The sequence below is a fragment of the Bos grunniens genome, chromosome X (genome assembly GCF_055505025.1).
Source record: "Bos grunniens cultivar Pamir isolate PY7600 chromosome X, Bosgru_T2T1.0, whole genome shotgun sequence".
Taxonomy (NCBI): Eukaryota; Metazoa; Chordata; class Mammalia; order Artiodactyla; family Bovidae; genus Bos; species Bos grunniens.
This window is the reverse complement of record NC_141194.1, coordinates 132,551,204-132,567,744: the sequence shown is the minus strand read 5'-3', so window position 1 is coordinate 132,567,744 and position 16,541 is coordinate 132,551,204. Positions and strand designations below refer to the sequence as shown.

General features: G+C 51.6%; 1 protein-coding gene across 7 annotated transcripts in view; it reads left to right on the top strand.

Annotated features, from left to right (window-relative positions):
- The first annotated feature begins 6,882 nt into the window (after positions 1-6,882).
- BCORL1 (BCL6 corepressor like 1) overlaps positions 6,883-16,541 on the top strand; it is a 61,212-nt gene continuing 51,553 nt past the window's right edge. For 2 of the 7 annotated variants that reach the window (XR_015158708.1, XM_086387185.1), the window contains exons 1-2: positions 7,685-7,850; positions 9,138-9,217. The gene's annotated coding sequence lies outside the window, so the exon portion shown is untranslated. Of the gene's footprint in view, positions 6,967-7,684; positions 7,851-8,404; positions 8,573-9,137; positions 9,218-10,079; positions 10,219-10,304; positions 10,346-11,768; positions 11,894-16,541 lie in introns of those variants that run through there. The other 5 variants (XM_086387188.1, XM_086387186.1, XM_086387187.1 and 2 more) reach the window with 5 other exon arrangements.

Here is a 16,541-nt window from a genome sequence, read left to right as displayed (position 1 = left end):
TGAAAATGTTTTGGAACTAGGCACAGGAGGTAGTTGCACAATACTGTGACTGTACTAAATACCAGGCAATTGCATACTTTATTATTTTTCAGTGTTGAATTTATTGTTAATGCCAACATCGACAAATATTTTCTAGATTTCTAATTTTTTAATATGGAATGTTTTTATAGAACATTCATTTATTCTTTTTTTTACTGAACTATAGGTAATTTACAGTATTTTGATAGTTTCAAGTGTACACCAAGTATATTGGTTATGTACACACATATATACATATTCTTTTAAAGATTCTTTTCCATTATCGATTTTAACAAGATATTAAGTAGTTTCCTGTGCTATACAGTAGGTCCTTGCTGTTTACCTATTTTACATGTAGTAGTGTGTATATATTAATCCCTAATTACTAATTTATTCCCCCCTCCGCACTGCATTGCACACATTAGTTACTTTAGGGACTTCCCAGGTGGTCCAGTGGTTAAGACTCTGGGCATCCACTGCAGAGGGAGTGGGTTCAATCCCCGTTCGGGGAATTAAGATCCCGCATGCCATACAGTGTGGCCAAAAAGTAAAATAAAATAAAGTTGTTAGTTTATGTTACGTAAATTTGATCTCCATTTAAAAAACTTACTAGAACTTCACCAGTGGTCCAGTGGTTAAGATTCTGCCTTCCAATGCAGAGGTCATGGGTTTGATCCCTGGTCAAGGAACTAAGGTATCACATGGCATGGGGGGTGGTCAAAAAAAAAGTTACTAACTGGGCAACTTTGAGCAAGTCACTGAACCTTTATGTGCTTCAATTTTTTCATCTGTAAAAGGAGAAAATGATAATATTTACCTCAAGAAATTATACTGAGGGGAACACGTGTACACCCGTGGAGGATTCATGTTGATGTATGGCAAAACCAATACAATATTGTAAAGTAATTAGTCTCCAATTAAAATAAATAAATTTATATTAAAAAAATAAAAAAGCAAACTAAAAAAAAATTAAAAAAAGAAGTTATACTAAGTTATTATTTGTAAGATCCTTGCAACAATGTATAGCACACACTAATTTACATGTGTTTAAAATGGGGCCTGTGAGGGGAAAACTCATAAAACCTTTGGCAGTGAAAATTTTGGGGGCCCCTGGGTGAAAATGCAGAGTTGGACAGGACTGAGGGACTGAACTGACTGACTGGGTGAAAATGACAATGGAAAGAGTGCTCAATGTCTTTCAAGGGGTCATCTAGGAATCCTCTGGTTCCAACTTCCCGGTAGCAACTATTGGAAATTCAGAGTATAAGGCTCCACCTCAGACCTATTCAATTAGAGCCCAGGTGGGTGGGTGCCTTGGAATCTGAATTTTGGCAGCACAGCCCACAAGACTTGTGTATATTAAATTTGAGAAATTTTGGTGTTGCTATTTTAAAATATATATATTTATTTATTTGGTGGCACTGGGTCTTAGTTGTGACATGTGGGATTTTTTTTTTAGTTGTGGCACCTGTGATCTTTTATTTATTTATTTTTTTTAGAGGCATATTTAGGAATTGTATTTGGCATTTCTTTTTAAAATTTATTTATTTTAATTGGAGGATAATTACAATATTGTGATGGCTTCTGCCATACATCAACATGAATGGGCCATAGGCATACATGTGACCCCTCCCTCCTGAAACCCCTCCTACCTCCCTCCCCACTCCAGGTTGTCGTGGCGCACCCGCTCTGGGTTCCTCTAGTTATACAGTAAACTCCCACTGGCTATTTATTTTAAATATGGTATTATGTACATGTTTCAATGCTATTCTCTCAAATCATCCTACCCTTTCCTTCTCCTCCTATGTCCAAAAGGCTGTTCTTTATGTCAGCCTTTTAGATGCAGTGTGTGAACTCATAGTTGTGGCACATGGGATCTAGTTCCCTGACCAGGGATCGAACCTGAGCCTGCTGCATTGGGAGCATGGAGTCTTAGCCACTGGACCACCAGGACCACTGGATAAGTCCCCGTATGAGCATTTAAACTGAGTATGTACTGAAGAGAAAACACTGGCTTCCTAGCTTTAAAAAAAAAAAAAAATCTAAATCCCAGGTCTCAACTTGTCGTTTTTATTTTGCGACTGCCTTCCCAAAATGGACAATTCTTCCTCTGGAGCCCCTTGAAGTTTAATGAGCAAGAACAGACACACAAGAATACATATAAACACACAGTCCCGAAATAAGCATGGTATCTTTACCAAGTTATCTATAGTAACAAAACCATGTGCTTACTCTAGTTTGTTAATGTCGGAAGTGCTATGCTGGGCTGTGCAGAGGACATAGTAACACACGGCCCTTGCCCTCCAGATATTTGCAAATTCTAAGAGAGAAGATGGCTACTGAAAAGGTTGGGGTATCCTGGGGGTGGATGATTTGAGAAGTGTGGTGTACAGGGGGGTAGGTTGAGGGGGGGTGGGAAATGATAGAGTGTGGGTGAGACTTGAAGGGTCCCATGCCCCCACTGAACACCTACAGTCAAACAATCCCAAAGTATTCCTGGAGTGCTGCCTCCTTGAATGCTGCTGGGTATTGTGAGGGATGCACCTTCTATGCCTATGACAAGGTGCCTGCCCTCAGATGGAGAGGTAGAACAGAACACAGAAAAGAACTAACTGCTAAGCAGGGCTTACCTATGGGGTCAAGAGTTCAGAGGCAAAAGTATTCAGCAAAAGCTTCATGGAAATGGGGTTTGAAGGATTTGGGCAGGTGAAGGGTGTCCTGTAGGCACACAGATAGGGGTGAGAATAGCATGTGTAGCTTCAGTAGGGCACGTCAATCTTGGGTCAGCATCCCCAAGCCAACACAGAATCACCACTACAACCAGAGGAATGCACCGCTCCAGGAACTGGAATTTGGGGAGTTCCCACTGAATGTGGGCCACTGGGCTGAGAACTGTTCCTGAGCTTCTTCAGACTGACTGAAAAGTCTAGCTAAATTTTATTCCATTCTCCTCTTCAAAAATACACCTCTCTTTTTCTCTGCGTTCAGGTTGTGGCTTTTATTTCCAGGCTTGAATTCAGCAGGTGCTCCCAAGTTCTGAACTCTTTAAAAACTCCTCACGTTAAACACAAAAACCAGAAAACTATTACGGGATGTCTACTGGAGGTAAGGCACTTTACGAGGTACTTAACATACAAGAATTCATTTGACCCTCGAAACATTTTCAGGAGATATTTATTAGGTCCCATTTTATACATGAGGAAACTGAGGCTCAGAAAGAAGTGGAGTGTCCAAAGTAATATCGCTAGGAAGTGGCAGAGCCAGGATTCAAACCACATCTGTCTAACTTCAGAGACTGTATGAAACCACTAAATGGGAAGAGAAAGACTAAAAAGGACCAAGATTTAAAACTGAGTCTTTTTTTTTTTCCTTTCTTTGGCTGAATGGCATGAGGGATCTTAGTTCTTAGACCAGGGATCGGACCCATGCCCCCTGTAGTGGAAGTTTGTGACTCTAACCAGTGGACCACTGGAGAATTCTGCTAAAACTGAGTCTTTAATAACTGGCTAGAAAGAAAACTAACTGTGGGCCTCAGTTTGTCCACTATAAAATAAAGAGGTTGGATTAGATCATCCATTCATTCATTCACTTAACAAACACTTGTTGAGGGCCAACTCCATGCAAGGGTGGACAACATTGGTAAGGGAGGACGCAGGCTGTGATACACAGATGAGAAATACTGGGTTCCTTCATCCAAGGAAGGGAAAATCTGGTTGGAAAGATAGATAGGCAGAGCATAGAAGTGCTAAGTAAAGGGACCAATTCAGTACTGTGGGGTCAGGGAGTGGGGGATAAGAGGTGGCAGGAAAGAGCAGGCTTGAGTAATGGTTGAGTGCCATTTCAACAAGCTGAGAAGGGCATAGATAAAGCTGAGGGAACAGTGAAGGAAGCGCTCATCTTGTCCAAGGAATGCCAAGAGGGCCAGTTTGATGAGAACAGAAGCCCTGTGAGGGACACAGAAGGAAAGAAGGCTGGAATCAAATCGGGGAGGGCCCTGAAAGTTAGGTGAGGACTCATGGACTTGATTTTGTTGGCAGCCTGCTGTCACAGCCAGTTTTTCAGGAGGTCAGTTGATTTCTTAGAGTTCCTTCCACCTCTAACACTGTTTGATTAAGAACCTTGTTAAGTGCCTAGGAGTCTTCAGGAAGGGAGGAGGCTTGACCTGGAGAGGGCTCTGGGGTGATTTTAGCCCCCTTCCTCATTTCCCCCCCTCCAGCTATAAAATCCAGAAAGGTTGTTAGTTGTTTACAGAGTTAAGTTTAACCAGACACACTGTCTCCCCATCTAGACCCGGGGCTCTGAGAGGCCAGAGACCAGGCCTTCCTCAGCTGCAGTGAGCTGCTGGAACGCATCTCCAGCAGCAACCTGCGGCAATAAGGTGCATTTGAAATTTATACGAATACTGGCAATGAATTGCCCTCTGTGGCCCTACCCAGGAGATAAAGTGAAACACTGGAGAGCACATAGTGTGTGTAACTCACAGTCAATCTAGTACCAGCCCCATTCTTTCCCCATATTTGCAAGTCTCTTTCTGAACCCTGATCTCCTCTGGTCTGCTTTCAAGTAAGGTGACTTAGCATAAGTCCTTTGACAGGCTTGAGACCCTGGATTCCAAACCTGACTTCACCTTCACCTGACTTCACCTTCAACTGCAGGGACTGAAGGGATGACCAGAAGCTGCAAATCTGCTTCATTCTGACAGTCTAAAGATCTAAACCACTGGGATTTTATTGTTGTTGTTGTCATAGGACTGGGCTGTTTTACCAGAGAGACAAGGCCTGTGATTGCAGAACAAAGCAGAGAATTGAAGCAATTATCCTATGAATTTAGCCAGAGGTTTGGTTTGGGGCCTAAATTACCCTGGGACACCACCTCCCAATGCCCTGTTTTGTCTGGTCAGTTCACAAAGACAGGGCTCAGGCCAGTGTCACCCCTAAATCTCTGTGCCACATCTAAGGGGGCTGGTGGTGCCAACGCTAATAATAAAAACTCTTGTATGAGCCTAGTAGTTGACAGTGTACAAAATTCTTTCCCATCCATTATTTCATTTGATGCTCAGGTGTGTGCCTGTGAGGGAGGTATGATAGGTGCATTGATTTCTATATTTTAGAGCATGGGGAAGACCCAAAACACATTACCTGGCACAAGGCTGGCACTGCTTAAATGCAAGGGCTTGCCTGAGGTCCCACTGCTAGCTATCGACAAGACAGAACTGGGATGGGATTCTTAGAACTCTCCAAACAATCCTCTTTCCATTACAACAAGCTGCCTCTCTGAGTCCAGCTGTTATTGATGGGAGAAACAACTAGAAAAACAAATCTGCCTGAAAGGGAATATTTTTGACATGAAATGGAGGCCCCATACCATATTAAAAGGAGCTCCGTATGTGGAAACAGGATTACTGAGGTTGAATCCTGGTTCAGGAACTCACTAGCCATGTGACCTTCAGCTAGCCGCTCATAGCCGCTCCTGGCCTCAGTTTCCTCAATTACAAAATTAAGAGCTGTAGTGAGAAACAAATGAAATAACACAACCGAAAGGGCTTTGTAAACACTCTGATGTTGTACAAAGGTAAGGTATTATGATGATGATATCGTGGTTCTAGCCTCAAATAAAACAATCATTTAAATCTACATTCTTTACAAGGTTTCCCACAGCTCTCCCTACCCTGCTCCTTGGTTTCCCATCATCTCCTGTAGGGCAGGAAGTGTGGCCCCCAACAGGAAAGGGCTCAGAAAAGCTAGAGCTTCAGCCAGGAAATAACCATCTTGCCCCAACCTTCATTTCGCCAGATAAATGATGCAGCCAAATGGTGAGACACAAACGAGAGGGAATGGAGATGTCCAAAATCCATCTCAGCCTCAAACCAAGGAGCAAAGTAGCCCTAAGGCCTTAAGACACGTGGAGATGCAGTAATTACCAGGTTAATTAAAATCACTGAAGACGGCCAATGTGAATCAAAGCAGAATTGGTGGGGTCTGCGTTATCAGGCCTGATAGAGGCAATTTCCCCCCTTTAAGAATGCATTCTGAGTTCATATATTGATTAGCTTAAACAAATCATTTCCAAATCTTCACTTTCCCTTGGTGCAACTAAGGCCAAGCACTTTTTAATGTATGTGCATGGGGTGCATGGCAGGATGGGAGTGGTCAAGTAAAACAGCTAGTGAAGAGGGTCCCCAAGCAAAGTAAAATGGCAAGCAGTCTGTCCTCACTGCTGGCAATAGATTTTGAGGTTGGTGAGGACAAGCAAGAGGGGTCGCAGAAGGCCAGGCCTCAAAAGCAAAACCACTGCAGCCTTCATGGCTTGCCCTCCTTCACAGTACTCACGGGCATCCTTCAAACCAGGTGAGGCAGACATACCAGGCAAGTCTCAACGCCCATCTCTAAAGTCCTTCCAAAGGAGAGAAGACACCCCATAGCTTAGGGATGGAACCTCTGGGCCTAGGACAAAGGCAGGGGTTGGGGGGGGGCGGGGAGAAGGAGGAGGAAGACATTAATCCTGCTGGGCTTCCTTTTAGTCCAAATCACCCTCTGGCTTCCTTAGTATAGATAAATATGTAATAAATAATATCAATATATCTGCACATAAAGATTTTTTTCAAATTCCTGCTATTCATTTCACATTCCATTGACAATAATGCCCTGAACCCTCCAGGAACTGCTGGGCACCTCCCCTAATACCCTCTAGGTTGAGGCCATGCCTTTGAAGTCCCCACCAGGGACTCAGGGCTGGAACTGCTAAGAAACACCCAAAGACTGAAAGCAAGAAGGCCAGCAGCTTGAGATCCATCGCAAGCTGCTCTCCTCCTCAGAGTTAATCTAAAGTCATCAGAGTTCCAGTGCGGACCGCAGGCTTCTCAGCCCTTCAGTCCCAGGGATAGCCTGGGATGTAAACACGTCGGAGGATTTATTCCTTTAGCTAGGAAAGGAGTCGTTAGGGTAAAGGGTAAGGGTCAAGGGGTTCAGTTTGGTGTCTGAGGAGCCCAGAGAAAGCGGGCAGAAGCTGAATCCTCTTCGAGCCAGGTTTTTGGCCCGAGTCGTGCAGGCTTCCCCCTTTACAGACCTTTCGCCCCCTCCTCCTTCCTCCCTCGGGCCTCTCACTCCCGCCCCCCACCCCAATGTCTCCACGCCCAGGCCGGGGGCTGCCCTTTGAGGTCTGCCTAGGGAGGTTTGCAGCCGGGGCGGTTGCCACGAAGGGTGGGACGCCCCGGAGACGCGAAGCGAGGCAGCGAGCCCCGGCATTTTCCCTTCCCCAGCACCTGTCCCACTTCGGCGCCGGGGCTGGGGCTGCACCCGCGGGCGGCCTCGGTGCCCAAGCGTCGGAGCCACGCACCGAGGTCGCCCGGGTTAGGGAAGTGGGGGACCGGGGGAGGGGCGGGGCGTCCGGCGAGGGCGCCCCCCACCCCGCGCACGCAAGACCCTAACCACCACCCGCTTACACAGAGGCTAAACCGAGAGAGAGAGTCACACAGAAAGCTCGAGCGAAAACGCTTGCTCTCCGACCCCGAGCGGCGTTGCTCGCCCCCCCTCCTTCCTGGAGCCAAGGGCTGGCCGGGGAAGGTGGCTCCGTTCTTCCCCCGTGGCCAGTGCGGGGTCTGCGGCTGCCTGGCGAGGTTCCGGCTTCCCCGGGGCTGGCAGGGGGAGCCCCGAGAACTGCAGGCCCGCCCCCCCTTCCTCCTCCTCCTTCCCCTCCTCCCCCACGTGTCCTCCCGGAGCCCAGCGGCCTGATCCAGCACCCCCCGCCACCTCCCTCCTCCTCGCGCTTCGCCCGCTTCCCCGGCAGCGTGGAGAAGAGCAAAGTTGCGACAGCCGGCGAGGGGCTCTGCCCAGGTGAAGGGGGCGCCGTGGGAGGGGGGGGACGGCGCGGCCCTGCGGCGGGGGCGGAGGGGAGATAAAGAAACTTGCTTTCCGCCGCCCCCACCCCGCGCGGGTTCGGATCTTGCGTGGACCCAGCCCTCGTGGCGAGACGCGGCAACGCCGCCGGGACCGAGGCCGGCACCGGGACCAGGACCCGGACCGCGCGCCTGAGTCGGCTCGGCGGGCGCAGGCAGCGGGCCAGGCCAGCACCCAGGCAAGGGCGGGGTGGGTGGCCGTACACCGGACCGAACCGGGGACTCCAGTGGCCTGGGCGCGGGCCGAACCCGGACCGGGCCGAGTTGGGTGGCGAAGTAGGACGTGGATTCGGGGGCGGGGCGCGGCGGGAGGGGGAAACCAGGCCCGGCCGGACTGGCCTGGGCGTGGGGGCGGGGGGCGAGTTCGGGGCACTTGCTGGGCTCGGGACCGAGCGGTAGGGCGGGGCGGTGCTAGGGGCTGGGCCCGACTCGCGGGGAGAGGGCGAGGGGAGGGGGGGCTGGGGGTGGAGTAGGGGCGTGGAGTTGGAAGCGGGGTCTGGCCTCGGCCGGGGGCGAAGGTAGATCGGCGGGGCCGCCAGCAAAGGGAGGGAGGCCCGTGGTAGCGCGGCGGCGGCGAAGGCCAGCTTCCGCGGAGTTTGTGCCCGGGCTTCCCGGGCTCCGGCCGCCTCACGCGCACAAATGGGGCTAGGGGATTGACTGGTAAGCAACTACGAGTGTTAGACGGTGTTCGGCGGCGATTCCGGGAAAAGCTCGGAGAGACAGTGTCTGCAATTATGCCGCACACCCCCCCCCCAACCTCTTTGGCATCTGGATTCTGCTCTCAGGGGGCCGCGGACCCTCCCCGCCACAACCTTTTTACTCTCCAGCACTCCCACCGCCTCCCCCGCCTTACTCGGCCATCTGACTCTTCTAGGGGTGTGTGTTTGGGGGTGGACGACGGCGGGGGGTGGGTATACTTTTCCTCTCGCGGCGGCAGCCTAGTTCCTATCTTTATTCCTACATGTAGCGTCGCTTCGAGTCGCATGGACATTGGGGTTTAGCTAATTTACCCCAACTAACGCCCCCCCTCCCCAAGCGATTTGATGGTTTTTAAGGAAGAGGACGAATCTCTGGATTTCCACGCGTGGGATGAGGTTTGAGGATTGGGATTCACCCCCAGCTCACTTCCACTACCAACCCCTCTTTCCTTGTGAGCCATTTCCACGGGCATCCGAACTCGAGGGGAGGAACGGCAGTATTAATGTGCTTCTCTGTCTTTACACAGGGTCGGCGTGGCCAAGGACGGCTGGTCTCGGAGGAAAAGTAGCCACCAGTCCAACTCAGGTCGCCCCCACTATTACTTAGGTGAGGGGGGGCAACACTAAAGAAGGGGATACTGGTGGGTAAGGGCCCAGTATAAGGGAGGGGGCTGGGTAGTCGCCCCCGAGGGACTCCCTTTCTTGGCGGGGAGGGAGACGCGAGCCCCGGCTTCAAGGGAGGGGTTCCGGGGAGGGAGATGAGGGGTGGCGACGAGGGGGGGCGGGAAGAAGGGGGGAGTCACGCCCTGCCAGCAAGGGGAGCCTCCCTCAGGCCCCTGGGAGAAGGGGACTGAATGCGTCTGTTCCGTGCTGCTGGGCAAGGGAGATCGGGGGTCTCCGGATTTGCACATTGGATCCAGCACCGGTGGCCTGAGAAAGTCAGGTCGGGGCATAAGGTGGAGAGCGTTGGAAGAAAGAGAGAAACCCCTGACCGTGGTGCACTGATCTTTTCCCTTCCTCAACCTCCCCCTTGGTGGAGCGTACGGTGGGGGGGCGTGGGGCTCCTGCAGCCCCTCGAATTGAGCACCTTCGCCTCTCCTGGGAGTCTAGCTTTTTGCCCGGCTTGCTGCAGCCACCGCTGCCTCCCTCTCCGGAATCCGCTCGGTCCTCGCAGCGATCCCCTCCTCCTCCCCTCCCCTCCCAGTGTCACCGGGGCTGCTTGGCTCTGCCCCCTTCGCCGCCGCTTGCTCCCTGCTTTCGTCCCTCCCTCTCTTGCTTGCTCCCTCCCTTCGCCTCCTCCTCCCTATTCCTCCCCCCGAGCAGGCAGCATTCTGGGAGTTGTAGTCCCGCAGAGCGGGGGCCGGCGCCACCCGCGAACCCGACCGGACTCCACTTCCCGTCGAGCCCTGCGACCGGCACCCACTCCACCAGGCTTCGCTCGCACACACAGACACACACACACACCGCTCTCCCCCTCACTCTTTCGCTCGCCGCGGCTGCTGCCAGTGTGTGGCTCTGTCTCTCCTCCGCTTTGCTGAGCCCTCCCTTCTTCCTCTCAGTTCCTAGAGTCCGACCGCCGCCGCCGCCGCCGAGAGAGAGGAGAAGGAGGTCGGTGGCAATAAGGGGCGGAGGGGGCATCAGATCGGGGCAGTATTAGGCGGGTGGTGGCTCTGAAGGGGTTAGAGGGAGTCCGGGTGGCGGCCTGAGCCTCCCCGCGGAGCCGAGTCGGGAACAGGTGCGTCTTTTTTTTCTCTCCCCCAACCCTTCCACCCCTTTTGACTCCCCAGCTTTCTCATATCCCCCACCCGCTCCTTTCTACCTAAAGCTTTTCCCCAACCCTGTCCCTTCTTCGCCCCGCGGCCGCTCTGCATGTCCCCCGGGGGCGCCGTCCTCTTCGTGTCCCCGGACGTAGCGCTCCCTGGAGCTCAATCTGCCCTCGCCCCTCCCTTTGGGACAGCTCCCCTCCACTTCCCACCTTCGTACCCCATCCGTGCCCTACCCTACCCCCTCCTCACCCCTTCTTCCCTTAGCCAGGTGAGACTTGTTCACCACGATCCGAGAGTCTTCTTCCTGGCTGGGCGGGGGTCTCCATGGAAACGGGGGTCGGGTTGATCCTGGGGGGGGAAACCATTGGAATTACCCCACTCCTCGGAAAGGGAGGTGGAGGCATCGGTCTTGTTAACTACCTGGCCCCAACCCCCTGCTCCGAGGATCCGACGATCCGAAGGGAGGCTGGCCAGCAGGGCAGGGCGAGAAAGGGCTTGTTTTTTTTTTTTTTTTTGAGGGGGGGGGGGCTGTCCGTGATGAAGTCCTGAAGAGAGCAGGAGAAAATACCCTCCAACCTCAGAGGGGAGGTGCGACGGGTGCTCTGAAGGGCTGCTTTCTCCCTGGTGTCGGGGTGCAGGAACCGTAGGGTAAGGGGTACCCCTAGGTGGCGGCGGGGCCTGGGTTCGGGAGTGGGAGTGCTGTGATGGGGGCAGGGGCAATTATCCGAGTCCCTGGAAAAAAGGCGGGGGATGACTTCGGAGCGCCCTGGCTCCGCTGCCCTCGCTCTAGGGGCGGGGGCCGCCGGGCCGGGCGCGGCGTGGAAGGGGCTTAAATTGAAGGAGGATGAGATGGGGGTAATTCATACTAGCCCTGGCAAGCCAGGGGGGAGATCCCGGCGTGCAAGCTCTCCACCCGCTTCGCGCCAGGCCTGAAGGCGAGGGGTCTGAGAGCAAAGCCGAGGGCTGCAAGGAGGGAGGCTCCGGTTACTGGGCCGGGTTTCGGGATCAGGGGCAATCCCTCAGCCCTTGGGGAAGGAGGGAGAGGTATGGCCACGAACCCCAGGGCTCCCCCACCCCGGGTCCTGAGGGGCGTAAGGAACGGACAGCAGGCCCGGCTGAGCTGGATTCGAACAGATCGCGGCTGGGGAGTGCGGGGGGGCTTAGTGGTGGGCTTCGGGGGGAGCAGTCCCGCGGCGGGGCGGGCGGGCGGGGCGTGGGGCTCCGGCGGGCGGCGGGGCGGGGCCGGGGCGGCGCTGCTGCCGCCGCCGCCGCTGCCGCCGCCGCTGCTGCTCCTGCTGGGGCCGCCGCCGCCGTAGCCGCCGCCGCCGCCGCTTCTGGGCGGGGAACGGAGGCCAAAGGGAGTCCCGTGCCGGGGCAGAGGGCGCCGGCGGCGCGCGGTGGGGAGGGGGCCGGCCTGGGGGCGGGGGCAGGCGGGGGGTGGAGCCCCCGACGGGGGGCGGTACGAGCCCGGACGAGGACGACGGAGAGCCCCGGGGGCCGGGTGCATGGAGGACGAGGTGCTGGGAGAAGGAAGCGGGGGGTGGGTCCCGCGACGGGCCTCGTGGGCTTGGCTCGTCGAGGTTCTGCTTCGGGACAGAGCCCTGCGGGGGTGCCCAGGGGCCCGGGAAGGGACCGGGAGGTGAACTGGACGATGGAGGGGGCCCTGCTCGCCGGGGTCCCGCCGAGAGGAAGGCTGGGCCAGAGGGACGTACGGGGCAAGGCTGGGAGGAGCCGGCCGCACCTCAGCTGGGGATTTCGAGTTATGGAGGTGGGGGAGATCGTTGTAGGGAAAGACGTGGTCAAGGGGAAGGCACAAGGCAAGCAGACTGCAAACCCCGGAGGCCGGTGTGGGGGGTGGGGGCTTCTGTTCCACCCTCCCACCCCACCCGCGGTGGAAGCACTGTTTTTGTTTTATTGTTTTGAAAATTTTAGACGTTGCTTGAATGAAGCTGTTGATGCGGTGATACTTACTCATTCTTGGTGTCTCCTGGAGTAGACAGTAAGGACAAGCGTATCTTGGTGAGGACGAGGCTAGCCCAGGAGTCTAGCCCAGTTTAGGGGCTCTTTATGCTAGCGTGGGAAGGGAGCCTGGTAACTTCTGTGACAGCCGAATGAATACTCTCCAGGCGATTGGGCACAGAGGTGGAGTACAATTGCAAAAATGTTTGGTGACACTTCTTGGGTGCATTGGTAGGTTTGTGCTACCCTGGTTAGCCCGTGGGTCTTTCAGCTTAGAAGGCTATCAAAGTCACTCCGCTGAAACGTATTTCAGGGGAAATGAATGCAGGATGCGTTTGGGGTTGGGAGTGGATTAGGTTGATGATAAAATTACAGCATTGGAAGGGACTTTAAAGGCCACTTAATTTTCTGTTTACCTGTCCTGTCCTTGAATGTTGGGAGAGGGGAAGCTTTATTTTGTGAGAGACGGTAGGTAGCACAATGGAGCAGAGTTTAGGGGTACTTAAATTGGATGGTGATGTCACCATGTAGTACTGAAGAGGACAGTTATGTAGGAAAGAAATTTGGAGGATTCCACTGGGGATTAAATGGGGGTAACCTAATCCTATAAATCATCCAGGGACTCCAAATAGAAGCAAAATGTAGAGTGAGGAACCTGTTAAATATTGATGGAGCAGCAAAGTTAGTAGGAGAGACTGGGGGAGCTAGGAGAAGCAGGAGGCTTGGTTATGGAAGTTAAGACAATCTGAAGGCTGATGGAGTTGAGGAGGGACATGGCCATCTTGACTAAGCTGTGTGGACATTGCTAGGCAGACTTATCTTTTGACACGGCAAGTGAGGCAGCTGCCCTGGGGGTGGATGTAAGGGACAAGAGGCACAGGCCATGGGGCACAGAGCCTTACTCACATTGGCGTCATTAATAAGAGGGCTGACCCTATCGCTAGGTTTGCAGCAAAGGTAGGTAGGTTTCTTTATGTTCTGGCCCTGAGAAGTCGCTGATGGAGGAAGTGGGGTGGACTTTGATGTCTGGGTTAAGGAGGGCTCGTTCTTTAGGTCACAAGGAGGAGATGGCAGATTGTTGGGCTAGGGCAGAGGAAAGCTGAGTCCCTGTCAAGCCCCGCAGTTGGAGTCTGGATTGGGCAGAGTGGAAGGCAGTTCCACAGGAAATGGTGGCTGTACCAAGGGCACTTGTAGATCTGGCTGTGTTGATTTACCAGGAGAGGATAGGGAGGGAAGGAGGATCCCTTTCTTTCTCAGGAGTGTAAACTTTCTTGGGAAGCAAAAGGGGTTCCTCCAGACATCTCTTTGCCTTATTCGTGCTATAGTTCACTACATGGGGGTGGGGAGGGAAGGTTCTCAACATGATGAGTCTGGATTATGGGTTTTAGAGAGCATATTCTTTTAGAGGAACAGAATTATAGGAGGAAAGGATTTGAATATTAGAAAGAAGGAAGGCAAAAAGAGAAGTCAGAAGTGGGTTGGATAGGCAGTGAAGAGGGAAGAGAGGTGGTTATCACTGGTCCCATTTTAGGGCCAACTAGGAAAAAGTGGAACCTTAAAATCTCCAGGATAATGTTTCCAAAGTAAAGTTTGAAGACCCTTTAAGACTCTTAACTTTCATGCTAGAATAAGTAAGGTTTGGGCAAGAGAGAAGGATATTGTTGTCATTCAGTTGCTAAGTCATGTCTGAGTCTTTGTGACCCCATGAGAGAAGGATGATCTTGGGTAAAAGTAGGGCTAGGGAGAAAAACTGATATATGGGAAGAAACAAATATATTTACACATAAGGAAATAGGAAGTTTAGAGATACTATACAGACTGAAAAATGCAGAATAGAGAAAGAGAGTGGGATAATGAGCCAGAGTTTATTCAAATGTCATCTGGAGTTGGTGTGAGAAACATAAAAACTTGCTTTGATGGCCACTGCCCTGGGAGGGCCCAGGAAGCAGAGGTTAGCTGGGATCCAGGGCTTACAAGTCTGAGCGTTGATTATAAAATCTCAACTAAGGTAAGTATACAGAATGGGGGTAGGAATTCACCATTGTTAGTAGAATGGCCTTGAAAGAAGGAGAAAGAGGGAATACACCAGTTTTTCCAGTCTGCAAGTGGGAGGAATACTAGATATAGGGAGGTGAATGATGGAAATTCCAGAATGAAACAGGATAAAGCGCAGTGGCCTGAGAGCCTTGGGCCAGAATGGGAAGGTGGGGTGGGAGCAGGGAGAAGAGGCGTTAATCTGGGGTTGGACAGCTGGAGCGGTTCATTGCTTCTAGGCTGAGCTAAGTTTGAGATGGGCTAGAACGGCCTCAGACGATAGAGAGCTGTTTTCCAGCATCAACCAGCATTCCAGGATAGAGAGAGAAGTTCATGGTTGAGTTTGGTGGGAAAGTGAACACTAGAGTGGAATGGAAAGAGTGCTGAGGAAAGTGGAAATTGTCAGGGTAAAATAGACAGTGAAAGGGAGAAGCCACTGATGACTACATTAAGGGCGGAAGGAAGACCCTACACCTTTCAGTTTTCAAAAGGAAAAGAAATTTCTTTTTAAAATATTTATTTATTTATTTGGCTGTGCCAGATTTTAGCTGGGGTTTTAACTGTGGCATGTGGGGTTTTTAGTTGCAGAATATGAACTCTTAGTTGCAACATCTAGTTACCTTACCAGGCATTGAACCTGGGCCCTCTGCATTGGCAGGGCAGAGTCTTAGCCACTGGACCACCAGGGAAGTCCCAGAGAGGAAATTTCTTAATGCTGACATTCCAGTTGGATGTGAGTCTCTGCTTGCCAGAAGGTTTAGCGTCTGACTGGCCAAAGAGGGAGGTAATAAGAAGTAATCTACCTTTTGGCCAGTAGGATGCTGCTGCTGCTGCTGCTGCTGCTAAGTTGCTTCAGTCATGTCCGACTCTGTGCGACCCCAGAGACGGCAGCCCACCAGGCTCCCCCGTCCCTGGGATTCTCCAGGCAAGAACACTGGAGTGGGTTGCCATTTCCTTCTCCAATGCATGAAAGTGAAAAGTGAAAGGGAAGTCGCTCAGTGTGTCTGACTCTTGTCGAGCCCATGGACTGCAGCCCACCAGGCTCCTCCGTCCATGGGATTTTCCAGGCAAGAGTACTGGAGTGGGGTGCCCTTGCAGTAGGATGCTATACAGTATTTTATGTAATGTCACATACAAACTAGGCTTTATTAACGCCAGTTTTTGAATGATCATCCTTAAAATAACGTAGAACCTGTTCTCTTTCTAAATCATACGCTTTCCTACTGTTCATAACTTAAAAGCACTCTTTTATGATGAAAACTTTCTTTGGTGAACTGAAGTTGAATTCTGGTCAAGAGTAAAATTTAACTTTGTTTCTATCCCCATAATTCAAATATGCTGTTCTGGTTCCCTCTTTTTTTTTTTTTTTTTTAAAGCAGAAGCCACCCTTTCCCCATAAAATGTTAAAAAGTGGATCATTGTTTAAAAAGTGGCTGCAGGCTCCATGTCAAGGTCATATTCTCCCTGGTCAATGAATTGTGATGAATTTGAAGAGAGATGATTTATTGTTTGTAAAATAGGGTGATTTTCAGCTTATTCGTGAGAGTATGTGTCACAGGATACATCTTCATTTGGATTTTAAGAAGACCTTAGGCTAAGTATCCGTGAAGAATCGAGAGTACTGAGGGGCAGGCAAAGCTTTGTGTTTCAGGCTTCTTTGACTGTCTGCTAAGAAACAAAAATTGGTTACCTCATTGCTAAGGTATGCCTAGAAATCTTAGTGTTAGTGCCATTTAAGGGTACAGTTAAGTTTTGTTATAATGCTGGTGTCCAGGGACAAGGAGAACAAGCAGGTTTTCATTTTTCCAAGTTCTCTAGAGAAGTGCTCTACATGTGACCCTGAACCCCGCATGAGCAGATGCACCCTGTACCTGACCTGAGAGGTGATTAGGTATCTTACCGTGACGAAGCTTTACTCAGCAGGACTTGGTGGTACGACACAGAGGTTAGTGTGGTTCGGTGGTTCTCAGACGTTAGCCTTCATCAGAATTACCTGGAGGCCTTGGGAGACATACAGCCTTATGTTAGAGTCCTCATGCTTCTCTTTCCTAGTTGTGTGGAACTTTCTTGAGCCTCAGTTTTCTCATCTATAAAATGGAGATGATGGTCCCAGTCTCACAGGGCTGTGAGGATTACACAAGATGATGTGTCTCTAGTGCCTGGTCCATAGCA